We start from the raw sequence: 20,584 nt of genomic DNA, 5'->3' as shown, positions 1-20,584 counted from the left end.
CTACAGTAGAAGTCAAGAAAATATCTATAACATTTTTAATTATTTTTTCCTTCTTCTACACCTAACAGTCATTATATCAACATTATTATGTCATCATACCTGTACATGTAAATATTATTTCGCTTCTATGTTTATAAACCTTTATACACAGTTCTCTCCCCCCCTCTATCTATCTATCTATCTATCTATCTATCTATCTATCTATCTATCTATCTATCTATCTATCTATCTATCTATCTATCTATAAAATTGTTTTTGGGCTTAATTAATTTTATTCTTGTTTTGCAGCCATTTGTACCAATTGTTCCAAATTTCATAATATTCCAACTCTTCTTTGTCTTTTAATTTTAGTGTTAATTTGTCTATCTCTGCACAATCCAAATTCTTTTGTATTACTAATTCATCCGAGGGGATATTATTTTGTTTCCAGCTTTGGGCAAACGCTATTCCAACTGTGGTCAGCAGATGTGTTAATATGTACTTAATTTTCTTTGCATATTTCCCTTTGATTATTCCCAGCAGAAAGAGTTCGGGTTTGTATTTTATTTGTTCTCCTGTAATTTCTTGCACCCATTTCCAAATTTTTGTCCAATATTTTTGAGTTTCTGGGCAGGTCAACCATATGTGATAGAAAGTCCCTTGTATTTTTTTACACTTCCTGCAGGTCGGATTCATGTTTGGGTACATTTTAGCCGATCTCGTTGGTGGTAAATGCCAATGATAAAACATTTTATACATATTTTCCTTGAGTGCTACTGATCGTGTTAGTTTATAATTTGTGTTCCAAATTCTTTCCCAATCCACTAGATCTATATTATGTCCAAAGTTTTTGGCCCACGCTATCCTGCAACCTTTAACTTTTTATTCTTATAATATTACTTCTAATAAATATTTGTAAATTTTCATTATGAATTTATTTTCCAGGCCAATTAAAATTTTATCTATTTGTTGTAATTCTGTGTATATTCCATATTCTTTTACATCTTTTTTGTATCTCGATTGTACTTGAAGATATGGCCACCAGTCTATATTTATATTTTGCTTCTTTAATTCCTGATTTGTTTTCAGATTTCTTTGGATATTTAAAATTTCACTATATCTAACCATTTTCGATAGATCTAGTATATTGGGATGTGTCATGGCTTCCATAGTGGAAAGCCATGTCGGTATTTTCATGTAGTATTTTTCTCTAATTTTATTCCAGACCTGTATCAGTGCATCTCTAATATAATGTCTATGAAAGTATTTTTGTTTCTTTTTACCCTCTTCCCATAGGAAAAAGTGCCATCCGGTTGGCAAATTGTGGCCCTCTAATGTTAGTATTCTTTTATTTTTTAAATTTATCCAATCCCTGATCCATGTTAATGCTGCTGCTTTGTAATAAAGCTCCTAGTTAGGGAGTCCCATACCACCTCTGCTTCTGTCATCCTGTAGAGCTTTCAACTTTATCCTGGCTTTCTTCCCTTGCCATGTACATTTTAATATAATCTTGTTCAATTCAATAAAATTTTTTTTTCTAATTTTATGGGGATTGTTTGAAATAAGTATAATAGTCTCGGTAATACATTCATTTTTATTGCTGCTATTTTCCCTAATAATGATAGTTGTAGTTTCCCCATAATTCTAGACCTTTTTTTATTTGTTGCCCTAATTTTGTATAATTATTTTCTTTTATAGTTGAGCACTTTGCAGTTAGCCATATTCCAAGATGTATTTAACTTTCTTTGTCAATGCAGTCCTATTATTCTTTCTAATTCTTTATTTTGTTCTTCCTTCAAATTTTTAGTTATCATTTTAGTCATTTCTCTATTAATCTTTAACCCTGCTACATCTCCATATTTTTCTAATTCTCACATTAAACTATTTTCTGTTTCTAGCGGATCTTCTATAATGAATACCAAATCATCTGCAAAGGCCTGAATTTTATACTCCTCTCTTTTAATTTTAGTTCCTCTTATCTCCGAATTTTGTCTAATTCTTATTAGCAGACTTTCAAGCATCAGGGTAAATAGCAGAGGTGATAGTGGGCAACCCTGCCTTACTCCTTTCATTATTTTAAAGGTCTCTGTACTTTCCCCATTTAATAATATATCTGCCCTATATCGTTTCTATTAATCTTTCAAATTGGTCCCCTAATTTCATATTCTTAATTTGTTGCATCATGAATTCCTAATTTAAATTGTCAAATGCCTTCTATGCATCCAGAAAAACAAGTGCCACTTGCTTCTCTGGATGCACCTCCTAGTACTCTAAGATATTTGCTACTATTATGGTATTATTCCTAATTTGTCTTGTTGGGAGAAATCCATTTTGATCTGGATATATATAGTCATTTAATATTTTTTTCAATCTCTCTGCTATTATTGTTGTGAATATTTTACAGTCGGCATTTAACAATGAGATTGGCCTATAGTTTTGAATCTGTTTTTTATTTGCACCTTCTTTAAATATTAATGTAGTATGTGCTTCCTTCCATGAATCCCGTATTTTTGCTTTCATCAGTGCCTCATTATACATCTCCAACATTCAGGGTTCTATCAATTCGTTTAATTCATCGATTATTTTATACCATTGTGCTGGAAATCCATCTGGGCCTGGCATTTTATTATTTTTCTGTTTTTGGAATGTTTGGAATGTTTGGAATGTTTATTATAATTTATAGGCCGCCCTTTTCCCTGAGGGGACTCAGGGCGGCTTACAAAACACGGGGAAGGGGGTACAAGACAAAAAAAACATAAGACAATACATAATATTAAAAATAGAGCACAACATTCATTCATCATTCGGGAGGGGACGAACTAAAATTTTTATCCCCAGGCCTGACGGGATAGCCAGATCTTAAGGGCCGTGCGGAAGGCCTGGGCGGTGGTGAGGGTGCGGATCTCCATGGGGAGATTGTTCCATAGCGTCGGAGCTGCAACTGAGAAGGCTCTCCTCCGCGTAGTCGCCAGTCGGCACTGACTGGCGGATGGAATTCGGAGGAGGCCTACCCTGTGTGATCTGATGGGACGCAGGGAGGTAATCGGCAGAAGGCAGTCTCTCAAATAGCCAGATCCACTACCATGGAGCGCTTTGTGAGTGGTAAGTAGGACCTTGAAGTGCACCCGGAGATCAACAGGTAGCCAGCGCAGCTCACGGAGGATCGGTGTTATGTGGGCGAACCGTGGTGCGCCCACGATCACTCGCGCGGCCACATTCTGGACTAGCTGAAGTCGCCGGATGCTCTTCAAGGGCAGCCCCATGTAGAGCACGTTGCAGTATTCCAGCCTAGAGATCACAAGGGCTCGAGTGACTGTTGTGAGGGCCTCCCGGTTCAGGTAGGGCCGCAACTGGCGCATCAGGCGAACCTGAGCAAATGCCCCCCTGGTCACAGCTGACAAATGATGGTCAAAACTCAGCTGTGGGTCCAGGAGGACTCCCAAGTTGCGGACCCTGTCTGAGGGGTATAAATTTTGTCCCCCCAGCCTGATTGATGGAACATTAGCCAAATTATTGGGAGGAAAACACAACAGCCACTTGGTCTTTTCCGGGTTGAGCACCAGTTTGTTAGCTCTCATCCAGTCTTTAACAGCCTCAAGGCCCCGGTTCATCACTTCCACCGCTTCATTGAGTTGGCACGGGGCGGACAGATACAACTGTGTATCGTCCAAATATTGATGGTATTTTATCCCGTGCCTCCGAATGATCTCGCCCAGCAGTTTCATGTATATGTTAAATAGTAGGGGGGATAAGACCGAGCCCTGCGGCACCCCACAAGTAAGGGGCCTCGGGGACGATCTCTCCCTCCCCACCAACACCGACTGCGACCTGTCCGAGAGGTAGGAGGAGAACCACTGTAGAACAGTGCCGCCCACCCCCACCTCCCACAGTCGTCGCAGAAGGATACCATGGTCGATGGTATCGAAAGCCGCTGAGAGGTCAAGGAGAACCAGGATGGACGCATGGCCTCCATCTCTGGCTCTCCAGAGATCATCGGTCAATGCGACCAAAGCGGTTTCTGTGCTGTAACCGGGCCTGAAGCCAGACTGGAAGGGGTCAAGATAGTTAGCTTCCTCCAAGGTACGCTGAAGCTGGAAGGCCACCACCTTCTCAACAACCTTCCCCACAAAGGGGAGGTTGGAGACTGGACGGTAGTTATTAAGAACTGCTGGATCCAAGGACGGTTTCTTCAGGAGGGGTCTCACCACCGCCGCCTTCAGCGCGGTGGGGAGATGCCCCTCCCGAAGAGAGGTGGTAACAACCGCCTGGATCCAGCCTCGTGTCACCTCACTGCTGTTGGCAACCAGCCAGGAGGGACACGGGTCCAGTATACAGGTGGAGGCACTCACAGCTCGCATAGCCTTGTCCACATCCCCGGAGGCAACATCCTGAAACTCAACCCAGAGATGGTCTGCCAAATCATTCCCTTGTGTCTCGGCTGGATCTGCAGGAGTGGAGTCCAGGTCCGATCGAAACCAAGCAACTTTGTCCGCCAAGAACTGTACATACTCCTCAGCCTTACCCTGTAAGGGGTTCTCCGTCTCCCTCCTATTTAGGAGGGAGCGGGTTATCCTAAACAGGGCGGCTGGGCGGGACTCGGCGGACGCTACCAAGGAGGCAATATGTGATCTTTTGGCTGTTCTTAGAGCCCGAATATACTCCTTGGTGCAAGCTGTCAACAGTGCCCGGCTCGACTCAGACCTATCGGACCTCCACAAGTGCTCTAGGCGTCTCCTCCGGCGCTTTATCTCACGGAGCTCCTCGGTGAACCAAGGAGGCCTCCGTGGGCCGCTGACCCGGGGGGGCCGTAGTGGCGCAATCCGGTCCAGAGACTCTGATGCTGCCGAGTGCCAGGCCGCAGCAAGAGTCTCCGCCGAACTGTGGGCGAGAGCATCTGGAATAACCCCAAGCTCCGTCTGGAACCTTACTGGGTCCATAAGTCGCCTGGGGCGGAACCACCTGGTCGGTTCCTCCTCCCTACGGTGGGGGTTTGGCCTCCGGAAGTCTAGCCTCAGTAGGCAGTGGTCTGACCACGACAGGGGAATGATCTCATTTCCCCTCAGACCAAGATCATAACTCCACTGCTCCGAGAGGAATACGAGGTTGAGCGTGTGACCCGCTGAGTGGGTTGGGCCTCGAATTACCTGGGTCAAGCCCATGGCTGTCATGGAAGCCATGAACTCCTGCGCTCCATCAGAGTGTTCACCGAGCGAAGGCAAATTGAAGTCCCCCAGAACCATAAGCCTAGGGAACTCAACTGCCAGCTCGGCTACTGACTCGAGGAGCGAGGGGAGGGCTGCTGCAACGCAGTTGGGAGGCAGGTACGTAAGCAGCAAACCCACTTGACCCTTGAGGTCCAGTGGATCCCCTCTTTCAATTCTAGTTTTGTTATTTTTTTTGGACAACCTTTCTTTCATGTCTTCTGTTATTGATGGTGTTTCTTCTCCGTTCAGATATTCTTTTATTTGTTTTTCATCTGTTTGTTCCCCTTTATACAGATTCTCAAAGTACTTGTATGCAATCGTTTTCTTCCCTTCCATTGTACGTATGTTGTAATTCACCAGTTTCCTCTTGAAGTTGATATATTAATCTTTTTTCTCTCTTTTCTCAATCTGTATGACAACCACCTCCCCGGTTTATTTGCTTGCTCAAATAAGTTTTGTTTTGTTAGTTTTAGGCCTTTTACCATTTCTTCTTGGTCTGATATATTTAATGTATGTTTTGCTAACATCCAATCCTTTCTCATTTTGTCGTTTTGTGGGTTATTTTGTAATTCTATTTCTAAATTTTTAATTTCCTCCTCTAATATCTTCTGTTCTGCCCATTTCTCTTTGTTTCTTTTTCTGAATATGCTATAATAATTCTGCGGGAATAAGCTTTCATGGTGTCCCATAGATTTTGTATACATGTCTGTTCTTTTGTGTTTTCCTTAAGGAATAACTCCAATTCATTTCTACATTTTTAATAAATTCTTTTTCTTTTAATATTTGCAAATTTAACATCCATCTTCATCTAGTTTTTTTCCTTCCCAAATTATTTTAATGGGGTAATGATCTGCCCATGTATTTGGTAATATTTCAATTGTATGTATTTCTGCCCCAATTTCCCCATTCATCCATGCCATATCAACCCATGACCAGGATTGATGTGGATTGGAGTAAAAGGTAAATGTTTTTTTTTCTGGTTCCATTTTTCTCCTAATATCTATTAAATTTAGTTCTTCTATCATCTTAAGGCAAGTTGTTGGTAATACTTTTTTATTTTTAGTTTTTTTGTCACTTACATAATCATTTTTACTGTTCACTATGGCATTATAATCTCCTATTATACAATATTCCTCAATCCAATTTCTCTAATTTTTTCTTGTAGTTTTTTTTTTTATAAAAGTCCTTCTGATTTTCTTTTGGGACATATATTTCTATCAGTAGTACTGATTTTTGGTTTATCCCTATCTCTATCATTAATATTCTTCCTGTTGGGTCCGCATAAATTAAATTTGTCTTTATCCCATCTTTAACATATATCGCTGTCCCTTTTCTCTTTTCTTCTGCTGATGCTGCATATAGTTTCCTAATTTAGGACATTCCAGGTATTTTATGTCTTGTTTTTAATGTGTGTTTCCTGTAAGCATATTATATCTGCCTTTTGCTTTATTAATTTTGTCCAGATATGCTTTCTTTTTGTTGGCGAATTTAAACTGTTATATTTACTGACAATAATTGAATTTCTTCTTCCATCCTCACAGAAAAGAGCTCTCAGAAGACCTACGATCAAGAATTGTTGACTTGCATGAAACTGGAAAGGGTTACAAAAGTATCTCCAAAAGCCTTGATGGTCATGTGTCCACGGTAAGACAGATGGTCTACAAATGTAGAAAGTTTAGCACTGTTGCTACTCTCTCTAGGCATGGTCGTCCAGAAAAAATGACTGCAAGAGCACAGCGCAGAATGCTTCATGAGGTAAAGAAGAATTCTAGACTGTCAGCTAAAGACCTACAGAATTCTCTGGCACATGCTAACATTTTTGTTGACACATCTACATTAAGGAAAACATTAAACAAGAATGGAGGACATGGGAGGACATCACGGAAGAAGCCACTGCTGTCCAAGAAAAATATTGCAGCACGTTTGAAGTTTGCAAAAGAGCACCTGGATGTTCCACAACATGACTGGCAAAATATACTGTGGACAGATGAAACCAAAATTGAGTTGTTTGGGAAAAACACACAACACTATGTGTGGAGAAAAAAAGCACAGCACGGCAACATCAAAACCTCATCCCCACTGTAAAACATGGGGGAGGGAGCATCATGGTTGGGGCTGCTTTGCTGCCTCAGGGCCTGGACGGATTGTTGTCATTGATGGGAAAATGAATTCCAGGGTTTATCAATGACCCAAAACATACAATAATTCAACAAAAAAATGGCTTCAACAGCACAGAATACGCCTTCTGGAGTGGCCCAGTCAGAGTCCTGGCCTCAACCCAATTGAAATGCTGTGGCATGACCTTAAGAGAGCGATTCACACCAGACATCCAAGAATATTGCTACACTGAAAGTTTTGTGACAAGGAGTGGTCCAAAATTACTCCAGATTGTTGTGCAGGTCTGATCTGCAACTACAGGAAACGTTTGGTTGATGTTATTGCTGCCAAAACCAATTTTAAGTCCAACGGTTCACATACTTTTTCCTCCCTACACTGTGAATGTTTACATGTTATGTTCAATTAAACCATGACAACATCTAATGTTTGTGGAGTATTATTTTCAGCAGATTGTGTTTTTCTATTGTTGTGACAGATGAAGTTCAGAGCACATTTTATGACCAATTCATGCAAAATTCCACGTAATCCCAAGGGGTTCACATACTTTTTCTTGCAACTGTATATCATCCAATTCATTTAGGATCTCATGCTTGTCTCTTTGTAACATCTCTGCTATTAATTCTGACATTATCATTTGTAAATCTTCCTTTTTGTCTCTGCTACATTCTGGAATCAGAGATAAAATGCTGTACGATCCATTTCCAGGTGGATGACGGAGTCTTCTAAGTTTTTGGTTGATGTTTTCATCTGTTGTTCAACTAAGTCTAGTTCTTCTCTGTTCTGTTCTTTTTTTCTACTCCTTTTATTGACTGTTCATTTTTTCTAGTGTTTTTTGTATTATTCCCATTTTATCATCTAATTTCTGTATGTCATTTTTAACTTCATTTTTCATTTCACTCATCTCTATTTTCATTTCATTCATATCTGTTTTCAATTCATTGTGATTTTTAGCTACGGCCTCTTGAAACTTGGTCATAGTTTCTTGGATGGTTAACAATGCTGCCTGCACATTTTCAATATTCGATCCGGAATCCGGAAGAGCCGAGGTGGCGCAGTGGTTAGAGTGCAGTACTGCAGCCACTTCAGCTGACTGTTATCTGCAGTTCGGCAGTTCAAATCTCACCAGGCTCAGGGTTGACTCAGCCTTCCATCCTTCCAAGGTGGGTGAAATGAGGACCCAGACTGTGGGGGTGATATGCTGACTCTGTAAACCGCTTAGAGAGGGCTGAAAGCCCTATGAAGCGGTATATAAGTCTAACTGCTATTGCTATTGCTATCTGGTTTTTCCATTGTAGCCATTCCTTCTGTTAACCTTTGAGATGCTGGAGAAGCAGTCAATACTTTTGTCGCTAGATTTACAGGTCTTTTTCCCGGCTTTCAGTGATGTTGTTGGGATACTTGCCATCTCTTTTAAAATTTTATCTTGTTCTTTTAGTATATTATATATGTTTTCCCAAATTAGCATCCAATATCTTGACTGTTATTTTTATTTCAACTTATCTTTTTTCCCCTATCAATATTCCTTTCCCCCCTCTTTTAATCACAATCCTAAATTTGCTACTAATAGGCTATACACTGTTACATTAGATATTACTGATAATATAATATATATGCTTTGCTGTGAATTTTTTAAGTCTGTACATCATAAAGTTGCTAAGATTGAGAAACACTGACATATTGTAGGTTAACCTTATGACCAGATTTGGCAGGTACATGGGGCTACTGTATATTGTCTGCAAAAGGGCTCCATCTGAATCTGATTAGTTATATGCCAGAGTTGTTGCTTTAATTAAATCATCCAATCAAATTATCCTTGATTAACAAGATCACTTATTATTTAGAACTGGTCAGTAAAAGGAAGACTTACTACTACCTCTACAACTACTTCTGTTACTGTACAAAAGAAAATACAGGAACCACTGCAAGCATTGTAGCAAAAAAAGCCAAAAACATGAAAAAAGACATATTGTTAGAGAAAGCCTTATGTTCATTGTAAAATGTGTATTTAGCTCATTTTGCATATTATTCTATTGAATGATGCATATGAGTTTGTCATTATCCTTGATTTCTTTGCTTCCTCCTATTAGATAGGCCATGTTGCATCTTTAGCCCTTGCTATGTGTGAGTAGCTCAAGAACATGCAAAGAGAATTCATTCAGATGAAAAAAGCATCTTTTGTTATTTCAGCTGATGTAATATCCAAGGGAAATGCCATTTTGGAGAAGTATTAAGGCATGTGTATATTTTGGATTAAATCTGGTCCTTATTACAGACAACCAAGCAGAAGATTTTTAAAAGTAATAAAAGGGTGCCAGATAAAAAGACATATGTTTCCAATCCCTGCTTCACATTGCTATTGTTTTAATTATTCTGTTTTCTATAACTTATTCTATTAGTTTAGTCTGAAAAATAACATTTTTAATACTTGTGCTTATAATTAACCACAGTTTCTGTCAATTTGTTTTGTTTATCCAGAAAATCATTTTACCTTTAAATAAAACCTTTAACGCTCCTCTGCTTAATACACAGTTGGAATTAAAATGATTTTTGTAAAGAAAAAACAAAAATATTCACATCAAACGAGGATATTTTCTAGATAGTAAAATAACTTGCAGAGTAATTTAGCTGAGCTAATTGGCAGGCATGGGGCGAGAAATAAATTTGTATGGTATAAACTCTGCTGAGAAATTTTTACTTTAAAATACTAATACTTCGTTATCTTTCATTTGCATGTATGTATGTATTCATTCAGAGGTTACACATTTCGAGATTGGATAAAAGACCACTCCAAACATTTGGCCCATAAAAATCCAAACAAGAGGATGAAGAAACGTTTTGAAGTTCTGAGCATCTGGTGAGCACAGATATCAAAAAATGCAGATCAAAGAGAACAATGGGATCAATTCACAACATTTGTACAGTACATGTGTTTGATAGCTAATTCTGGTTACAAGCTTTCCTGAAGAATGTTTGTTCAGCAATGCAGGAGGGAAGTATATGGCTCCATCAATACCATTACTTACTTTTTCTGATCAAAGTTGGGTTCAACAAGAGAGTCAAGAGAGGCAATTCAGTCACCCCTTGTGTTGGTTAGACCTATATAAAAGTCAGTGGGATTGCATTAGAGGAAATGATAATGGGCCGATGTAGAGCAGATCCTGAATGCCAGAGGAGTATATGCTGCATTATCAAGTTATGATCACAAACGTTTTTTTTTCAGAGTACAGTAAATGTTCTCTTTAGGATTAAAGAGATTTGATAGGAAGGGAATAAACAGCAATAATTGCTATAAAGTTCTCCACAATTATTTTCCATGTATTCATTCTCATGTAGGGGTGAACAGTTTTGAAGGTCAACAAAAATATAGATTGTTGATCAATACTTTATTCAGAATATGGGGATACATAGCTTTTTTTCTTTTTGTGTGTGTGCCTTTGAGCCAGTATTGACTCCTGGAGATTGCCTGGAGAAGTCCTGGCAATTTTCTTGACCAGATTTCAGTGGTTTGCCATTGTCTTCTCCTTTGCATTGAGAGAGAGTGGCTGGCCTAAGGTCACCTATCTGGCTTTATGTTCAGGGCAGGACAAGAATCCACACTCTCCTTTTTTCTAATCAGATGTCTTAATCACTACACCAAACTGGCTCTCCCACTTCGAGTCAGTGTTAATTCCTAGAGACTCCCTGGACAAGTTCCTGCAATTTTTCTTGGCAAGGTGTTTTTGGAAATGGCTTGTCATTTCTTGTTTCCTAGGACTGCAAGAATGAGTGGCCCAAGGTCACCAGCGGGCTTTGCACCTAAAGTGTGATTAGAACTCATGACATCTCACTTTCTAACTTGATGCCTTAATCATCACATCAATCTGTCCCTCATGGTATTTGGTAGCAGAATATCCACAAATGAATCAATTTGATTATCTGGACTTGCAACATTTCTAGTAACTTCAGTATCAATTGCAATGTCTTGCCTAATATAGAATGCTTTTGTATTAGAATATTAGAATACAGTAACAATCTTAATACAAGAATAATTTTCCATAATTTATCACTTTCTCCAGATGACCAAGAGGAAGACGTGTTAGATATATTCACTGCCCTTGAGTTATTTGTAAAAATAATAAATAATTTATGTACATAATACTTATATAAACAGCAATCACATTTAGACTTATATACTGCTTAGCCCTCTGTAAGCAATTGAAAGAGCCAGCATATTGCCCCCAGCAATCTGGGTCCTCAGTTTAACGTCAACTCCTTCCAAGGTCCTCACCTTGGAAGGAGTTGACATTGAGCCATTGAGAATTGAACTGCTGGCAGTCAGCAGAATTAGCCTGCAGTACTGCATTCTAACCACTGAATCACCATGGCTCTTAAATATTTATATAAATAAATACTTGATCAAAGCATTCTGCTTAAATGCAATAGGATAAAACTGCAGGATTAAGCTTCAGTTACTTTCCTTCTGATATCCAACATTTTAATGTGTTAGAACAAGAGTGTCAAAACTCAATTTCATTGAGGGCCACATCAGGGTCGTGTTTGACTTCATAGGACATGTGTGTGTATGTGGCCAGAGAGGGCATGGCCAGCTCAACATCACTTGTGTCTGGGGTGCCTGGGGAGACCCAAATGCTTTGCCAGCGAAAACAGGCTCCCAAGATCCATTTTCAGCTGTGATGGCCTCCTAAACCTTCTGCCAGTGAAAATGAAGCTCAGAAGGGTTGTGTGCCGCCTTCCCTAGTTCTGTTTTAGCTGGCAGAGGCGCTGTGGGCTGGTCCTTTGCTGTTTCCAGGGTGGCCCCATGGGCCAGATCTAAGCATCCCGTGGGTCAGATCACGCTCCCGGGCCTTGAGTTTGACACCCCTGTGCTAGAAGCAGCAGCAATGCTTCAGGAGAACCTGACTGTGAATCAGTAGTATCTAAAATACATGGACAGGAATCCTTAATGGGAACAGAGCCCTGCTCCATGCAGAGCGAAGTCTCTGTTTTCAAAGCTAGAGATAATAACCTGCTTTATCTGAAAAAGCAGATCACATCTGAGGGCATGTTGCCTACAAAGGGAACAAAGGCCATCACTTTAGAGATGCAAATAGAAGGCGAGCTAAGCAAGACCCTGGTTTCTCCTCTCCAGAGAAAGAGAAATTGGCTAAGGGAGGAAAAAGCTGGAGAAGAAGCTAAGCCCAGAATTTAGCAAATGTTGCATTCTGAGAAAGAGAAGGGCCTGACTCAAAGAAGCCTTACCTACCAAAGGTGTGCTATTTTGAACTCAACTTATCCTGACAGCAGAACAACTGCTCCTATGTTTACCTACTATGTATTTTTTGTCCTGGATGCAAAGGGCAAATCATAACGTGAATGGAAAGCAAATAAGCTCTCCAAGAAGTGAGGTGACTGTAATAAAGAGCATGCTGAATGATGAAGAGTTTTGCCTAATAAGAATGCTCTGTATTTTCCAGACTTGGATTCCAATTTACTAGGTGTTAATTACACGGTCAGAAAGGGAGATAGAAGAATTTGTTTAATTCAAGATTTTTTATTTTTTTTAATACAAATTATACATATTATAGGAACAAAGCATTATCCGGGTCTTTTCTTTTGCATTCTCTCATTTACGTAGTCCATTTTACATCATAGTTTTGTTTTCACTTTCAGCCAAATTATTCTCTTCTATTATTTTCATCTTTATACTTATTTTTCTTAATACATAATCAATATCTTGCATTCACAACTTCTGGAGGCAAGCTGTTCCACCGATTAATTGTTCTAACTGTCAGGAAATTTCTACCCATTGCTTCTTGTTCTACCCTCAGGTGCCTTGGAAAATAGTTTGTGGCAACCTGTGAGATATTGGAACTATCCTGTCTCCCCTAGTCCTTCTTTTCATTAAACTAGACATACCCAATTCCTGCAATCGTTCTTCATATATTTTAGTCTCCAGTCCCCTAATCATCTTTGTTGCTCTTCACTGCAGTCTTTCTAGAGTCCGGTGGATGTACAAGTTTTTAGAGGATTTTGTTGTTACTGAATATTTGAAGCAAAGTTATTAATAATGCAACAAAAGTTGTATTCAGATGTCCCTGAAAGACAACTGAAGGATTAATTTGAGAGTAATGCACACTGACCTACTGTATGTACAAGGCAAAAGGACCGATCAGCATGCATTATACTCCTACAGAATAGATGGGGATTGATGTAGTGGTCAGCCACTGTCCCGAGATCAGTTCCAGATGCTTTGGGAAAAGAGGGGAGTCACAAGAGGGTTTCTGGGACAATGGGGAGGGTGGAGGGTTAAAGCTTCTTTGTCCCCCCCTGACTCTTTTGACCACTAGAGCAAATGACAAAGGATAGATAAAGGTCCCTCCTCTAGCCCACTATTGATTACACAAGTTTCTGTGTTTAGGAGACAATGGTGATTTCCTCTTTCTCCCTCTGCCCCCTCCCCCTCCATTCTGTTGCCCTTCTTTCCCCTTTTAGGTATAATTTAAATAAATATAAGATCATCCCATCCTTTATTAAGATCTTCACAGATCTTACCTTTTCTTGAAAGTCATGAATGTTAGCATGCTAGCTATTTGTTTACAGCTAATAATCTACAGCCAAGACAATTATTTTTATTAGCATCTTTAAAATTAGCCCTGCAGCTATTTAATTAGTTTGTATTCTTTTCACACATTGCATATGTTCAAGGGCATATCCTAATAAGTTCCTCCTGGATTCAGATCAGTACCTCAAAATTATGTCACATAGATACATTTCCAAGCAGTGACATATTGGTGTTGCACTAAGTCAAAACAAGCACAATGCAGAAACATATTTGTTGCAGATTTGTTTGGAGTTTTCTGAATGTCAAATGTTTCTAAAAGAAAGAAAATACACTAACTGACTAATCAGGAAAGAGAGAAATCTTATAAATGAGACAATTATGGAAATCAAGAAGCAAATTAATTGTCTGGAAACATCTTAATTGGGATGCATATCATTTTCTTAAATGAAAGTAATCATATTACTGGGGTTAAATAATAAAGTGCTTGCAAGAGTAACATCTTAAGCTATCCAAGCTTAACATGTCAAAAAGATATAAATGCATGTTGAGGAGAATGGTATTAAACATATTACTTGCCCGAATTTTGTATAACCCGGAATTCACCTTTTTATTAGTAATTTCATTCATTTTCTATTCACAGGGAAAACAGCAGTAAGTGGCTAATCATTTCTTCTTCTACAGAAGGATAAATCTTTAAACCTGGATTAGATGGAAACTTTTTCTAACCAAGAGTGGACAATTTATGATCCTGGGACATATGCAGCCCTGATGCTCCCTCCCCTTATCATCCCTATATTCTGCAATTTGTTAGTTTGTTAGTTTATTGATCTTGTATGCCGCCCACTCCCGAAGGACTCCCGAAGGATTTCACATCAGACATTTGATCCAATTGAATTGGAGTGCGTCTTGGTGAAAGTGAAGTAGAAATGAAACATAAGCCACACTAGCAAGGAGTTGGATGTGTCTGTCAGCCTCTGCTTCGCTTACTTGCTTTCAGCTGCCGTGGAAACGGGGAGGGTGGGGCATGGCATTTGGAATGGGAATAAATGGTACCCAAGTGATAGTTAAAAAGGGAGTTTTGTTCTCACCATCTTCTGCGCATGCTGATGGTCAATGTTTGGACCTGATCAAGGTCAACCATCCTGCATACCAACCTGATGATGTTTCTTGGAAATGCAACCCACATGACACCTAAGGGAGTTGCAGATTGAGCAATGGGGTGGAGGTTGTTGGAGGGAGGGGGATGGGTAAATGTTTGATATGTATGATTTCACGCTTTTCTGACTCAGACCTTGCTTTACTTCGCTGCTATCTATTCATAACCAGAAAAAGTATCCACAAACAATGGAGCTGGGAGATTTCTTTCTTGGTTACTGAAGAAGGCACGCCTGACAGTGTTGTACAAGACAAAGAGGTGAGCATGGCCTCAAACCACAATGTTTGCAGATCAATCACTGATAAAGTTTAAAGTTTAAAGTTTAATAACATTTATATGCCGCCTGATCCCGTAGGACTCCGGGCGGCTTACAATACAAAAATAATCAAAAAAGAAAAAAGAAAATAAAGTAAGATACAGGGAAGAAAAATAGATATAAAATACAATACATCATGCACTCCATTCTGAATGGGGCTGGACCGTATTTTGGGGTCAACAGCCCCAGGCCTGCCGGAACAGCCAGGTTTTAGTGGCTTTCTGGAAGGCCGAGAGAGTGGGAAGGGTCCGGATCTCTGCAGGTAAATCATTCCACAGGGCTGGGGCAGCTACAGAGAAAGACCTCCCCTGAGAAGTCGCCAACCAGCATTGTCCGGTCGACGGTACCCGGAGGAGGCCCAGCCTGTGGGATCTTATGGGTCATTGGGAGGTATGTGGCAGGAGGCGGTCCCGCAGATATCCAGGTCCCAAGCCATGTAGGGCTTTAAAGGTAATGACCAGCACCTTGAAGCGCATTCAGAGACTGATGGGAAGCCAGCTCGCTCCATTGATGCTTCATCAATGGAGATTTTTAAAGAAGAGGCTGGACAGCCGCTTATCTGAAATGGTATAAGTCCTACACTATAGGATCTCCTGCTTGAGCAGAGAGATGGACTAGAAGACCTAAATATCAACCATCACTCCATAGTCAACTTGCAAAATGCATCAGCTACTTTGGTCACGCATTGATCATTCCGGAAATTGCCACCAGTATTGGCAAGTGCCATATAATTTACTGGTGAATGGAAGGTGGATGTTAGACCAATGCCACGATGTCCGCCTGCCCTTGGAACTTCACCTACTTATTCTTCAAGTGAGAAGGCCATGCATAGCATTGTGAGATACAGCTTGGAAATATTCACCAAAACTCTTTGATATTATTCTTTTTTTTTATCCTCCAAAGGTTCTATACTGATGCTTTGGGCTGGTTAAGTTTGTGATTTTTGCTCATTCATATTGGTTCATAGGGTATGGGCGTGATGTACTCTGTTCAAACGCTTGCGCATGTTGCTGCTGTCCATGGGGTTTTGTTTGAATTAGTTGCAACATTTTTTTCATTAGCAGTTAAATTGATGAAAAGGAATTTGCTTTGCTGAACGGGGATATGTGTATGTGATGTGATTTCTCTTTTAGTTCTCTTTGTTGAGGATGTACTGAGGATATAATTGTAATTTAATATGAATTTAAGATGCAAAGGATGGCAGCAAGACAGGGGACAGTTTTGTTTCACATACTAGGGTCTTTTCCCTGAGTAAGCTTTCTCTTGCTTGCTTATTCATTCTGCTAGACAGAAATTACAAGTTTTTTTGTGGTTTGTTTTTGGCAGCCAGCCAGAAAAAAAATCTGCAGGTGAACTTTTCAATACAGGGATGGGGAGGGAGGGGAGAGACAATCAATCTTCCTGACCATCTGCAAGATTAAGTTTAGGCATAGACAAGATGGATTTACCGGAGGAGGTTTATTTTAAAACTTCTGTTTTTTTTTTTGTTTTTTTTAAAAAGATCCATTAATGGACTGACTGGAATTAATTTAACATTATCTGCCAGATGTCCTTTGGCTCTGAAAGAAGTAACTGACTGAAAGGTTTGTATCTTGTGTGAAAGATCGAAAAGATACAGCCAACTTATCTCTCCTCACATTTTTTTCAGTTAGAATACAGTATCTATAAAGTAAAGGTAAAGGTTCCCCTCGCACATATGTGCTAGTCGTTCCTGTCTCTAGAGGGCGGTGCTCATCTCTGTTTCAAAGCCAAAGAGCCAACACTGTCCGAAGATGTCTCTGTGGTCATTTGGCCGGCATGACTAAATGCCCAAGATGCATGGAACGCTGTTACCTTCCCACCAAAGGTGGTTCCTATTTTTCTACTTGCATTTTTACATGCTTTCAAACTGCTAGGTTGGCAGAAACTGGGACAAGTAACAGGAGCTCACTCCTTTACGCAGTGCTAGGGATTCAAACTTTCTGATCAACAAGCTGTCTTAGTCACTGAGCCATCACGTCCCTTACAGTATCTATACCGGAAAATAAATAACTGCTACTGGGTAGGTTGCTGCCGGTTTTATTACTTTTTTGCAATGCACATGATTTGCTTTCATGCACGCTAGACGCGAGCTGTGTTATTCAACTTAAATTCTTCTTTGCGCATGCACAGAACAATTTACAGTGAACAAAAATAGTGGCGGCCCAGTAGCGGAGAGGGAACCAGTTTTGGGGAATGACAGGCCTGGGTTGCTGCCGGTTCTGTGACCCAGGCCTGAATTCTACCACCGGTTCAGCCAAACTGGGTCGAATCAGGAGCAACCAACCTCTAAACTGCTCTAAGTTCAAGAAAGGTTAGGGCTAAAATCTAAAAATTTGAGTTGCAAAATTCAGGACAATGGCCTAGATTACAGCAAAGATTTAATGCATTATGGACCTTTTTTCTGCTCTTTAGTGATTGTCCAGAGTTTTGTAGTTAAAGAGGCATCTTCAGCCATCTCACTATGGCTAGAACAACTTAAATTGTTTCAAAAACTATTTCAATTCAGCCTAGAATGAGGAAATTGTTCCAGATTTCATTTTTTTCTTGCTGAATCTCAGCTGATCTGAATGGGCTGACATAATTTCTCGAATACAAATATTGTTTCATGCACCCTCTTAGTATTCACTAATCTTGAGACTAGAAGTCCCAGAACTTCATGCTATCTTCATGATTCATTACTGGAGCATTAGGTTTGCACAGCACAGAATCAAAGTTGTAACTGAATACAGAATAATAGACTTGGAAGATCTTTCGTGACCCGACAAATGCGCGCACGACAAAAGCACGGCGACAAAACCGCAGCAACAAAAACCGTGATGTCATAAACGCGCCCACAACAACGCGCCGACAAAACCGCGCCCACAAAAGCGCAATTTCAGTTAAGGTAAGGGTTATGTTCAGAGTAAGGTTTAGAGATTTCAGTTACGGTAAGGGTTAGGTTTAGGTTTAGGTTTAGGTTTAGGTTTAGGTTTAGGTTTAGGTTTAGGTTTAGGTTTAGGTTTAGGTTTAGGTTTAGGTTTAGGGTTAGGGTTAGGGTTAGGGTTAGGGTTAGGGTTAGGGTTAGGGTTAGGTTTAGGGTTAGGTTTAGGGTTAGGTTTAGGTTTAGGGTTAGGGTTAGGGTTAGGTTTAGAACTCATGGTTATTACTTGTTTGTTGAAGGCGTGCTTTTGTTGGTGCGCTGTTGTCAGCCCACTTCTGTGCTCATTCGTCGGCGTGATTTGGAACTCGCAGTTTTCTCACCATGGTTTTGTCGGTCGTGCTTTTGTCGAGTGCGCATTTGTCGGTGAACCAAGATCTTTCAGTTCAACCTCCTGCTCAAGGACAGATGGCTGTCCAATCTCTTCTTAAAAACCTCCATTGTTGAAGCACTCACAACTTCTGGAGGCAAGCCACTCCACTAATTAATTGTTCTCACTGTCAGGAGATTTCTCCTTAGTTATAGCTTGGATCTCTCTTTGATTAGTTTTCATCCATTGCTTCTTGTCCTGCCTTCAGGTGCTTTGAAGAATAGGTTGACCCCCAGAGGTTGTATTCAGCAGGTTCTGACCAGTTCTGGAGAACTGATAGCAGAAATTTTGAGTAGTTCCGAGAACCAATAAATACCACCTCTGACTGGTCCCGCCCCCATCTATTCTCTGCTTCCCAAGTCCCAGCTGATCGGAAGCGAATGGAGATTTTACAGTATCTTTCCCCTGCCATGCCCACCAAGCCATGCCCACAGATCCGGTACTAAAAATACTTTGAGTTCCCTCCTGTCTAGGGCAGCCCCCCCCCCAATATTGAAAGACTGCTGTCATGTCACTCCTAGTCCTTCTGACAGACAGCGATGCGTTAGGCATTGGCCAAGTATTGGATGTCAGTTTAAGCCACTCTACTGATCACTTCAGTTCCAAATAAATCAGAACAATAATAATTTTTAAATATCAGTTGCATAAGTTGCCTTGGAAATAATAGTGGAAAATATTTTCTGTAAGGGATTAATTACTGTTAGTTATACTGCAATAAAGAATTGAATTTTGGCCTGCACTCATCTGATTTTTTTCTTTCCTCCACATGTACATCTGGAAAAATTGAACTTTGTTATTCATCAAAAAGGCTCTAAATCTTTCAGAAAAATATTGACTTTTTCCTTTTGTGTGTGTATGTGTGTATATGTATTTTTGTCTTATCTATGCTGATACACTTCTTGTTTTTACTTTTGTATTATAGGCCTCCAGATATTCCAGACCGGAATGATGGGATTATGTTAATGATTAATTAAATGATTTTAAGTGATTAAAATGTAATTAATGTGTGAACTTTTGTGTGAACCAAAGAACTGTCTTTGGGTAACTTCCCTTCTTTTCAATGCTTTCCTGGAGGAGCTAGCAGGAAGATACCTACAACTAATTGCTGTAGCGTTAGAAAAGCTTTGAAGCTTCATAACTTAAAATTTTCCATTACAAAAGGCAAGAGAGGATTCCACAACACAAATGATTATCATGGCATTTAATGTAGGTTTGGATTATATACAAACCAACTAAAGCAAAAGAATGGAATGCTTCCAAAAAGAAGTAAATTGGCTTGATAGGATCTTCTAAAGATTGAGTTTACACTCTTGCTAAACCAGGATTCATTTATTCATGATATGCAGAATCAGCCACACAAAGCCACAAAATGGCAAATGAGAAGTCTAAGGGCAGAGTGCTTATCTGAGCACCTTACCCATTTTTTTCTTACTGTAGTCTATGCTAATTTATATCACCTTTTCTTTTGTTAATAGACTAACAAAATATTTTGGGGAAGGGCAGAATATTAAAATAATTCAAGACTATAGTTTAACTAAACAGTTTAACTACTTTCAATGAAAAGTATTAATCTTTTTGTTTCTTTTAGGCATCATTTATAGTCCTTTCTCTTCCTTCAGGTCTAGGGTAATTATTTGTCTTGGCATTGTTCACAGATAACATACATGGAAAGATCTTTGCTGGTTCCAGAATTATTCCCAATTTGTAATGAATGTAGACAGATGAATAACAGAGGCCAGCATAAATGGTGTATAATTTTAAAGAGATACAATTGGCTGGAGCCAGCTTCCATGCTGTTTCCATGGTAGGAATATTCCCTCCCCAAATACTCTCACTACTGAAACTTGGGGTGGGCTTGTTATTGCTGGCTTCCCACTTTCTTTACAGGAATCAAAGCTACTCCTTTTCTTTTCCAAATAGTCCCCAATTATGTGACACAAAACTTTGGGAAACATAGGAAGT

General features: G+C 39.8%; 1 long non-coding RNA gene across 1 annotated transcript in view; it reads right to left on the bottom strand.

Annotated features, from left to right (window-relative positions):
- Positions 1–13,082: 13,082 nt before the first annotated feature.
- The window catches only part of LOC106539504 (uncharacterized), a 43,470-nt gene continuing 35,968 nt past the window's right edge, over positions 13,083–20,584 (bottom strand). Inside the window, exon 3 of the long non-coding RNA XR_015698089.1 lies at positions 13,083–14,154. This is a non-coding gene — a long non-coding RNA (uncharacterized LOC106539504). The remainder of the gene's footprint in view (positions 14,155–20,584) is intronic.

This window comes from Thamnophis sirtalis, unplaced genomic scaffold (genome assembly GCF_051295495.1).
Source record: "Thamnophis sirtalis isolate CommonGarterSnake01/CBP01778 unplaced genomic scaffold, rThaSir2_p1.2 scaffold_1, whole genome shotgun sequence".
In the NCBI taxonomy this organism is placed as follows: Eukaryota; Metazoa; Chordata; class Lepidosauria; order Squamata; family Natricidae; genus Thamnophis; species Thamnophis sirtalis.
This window is presented reverse-complemented; position numbering and strand designations above follow the sequence as displayed.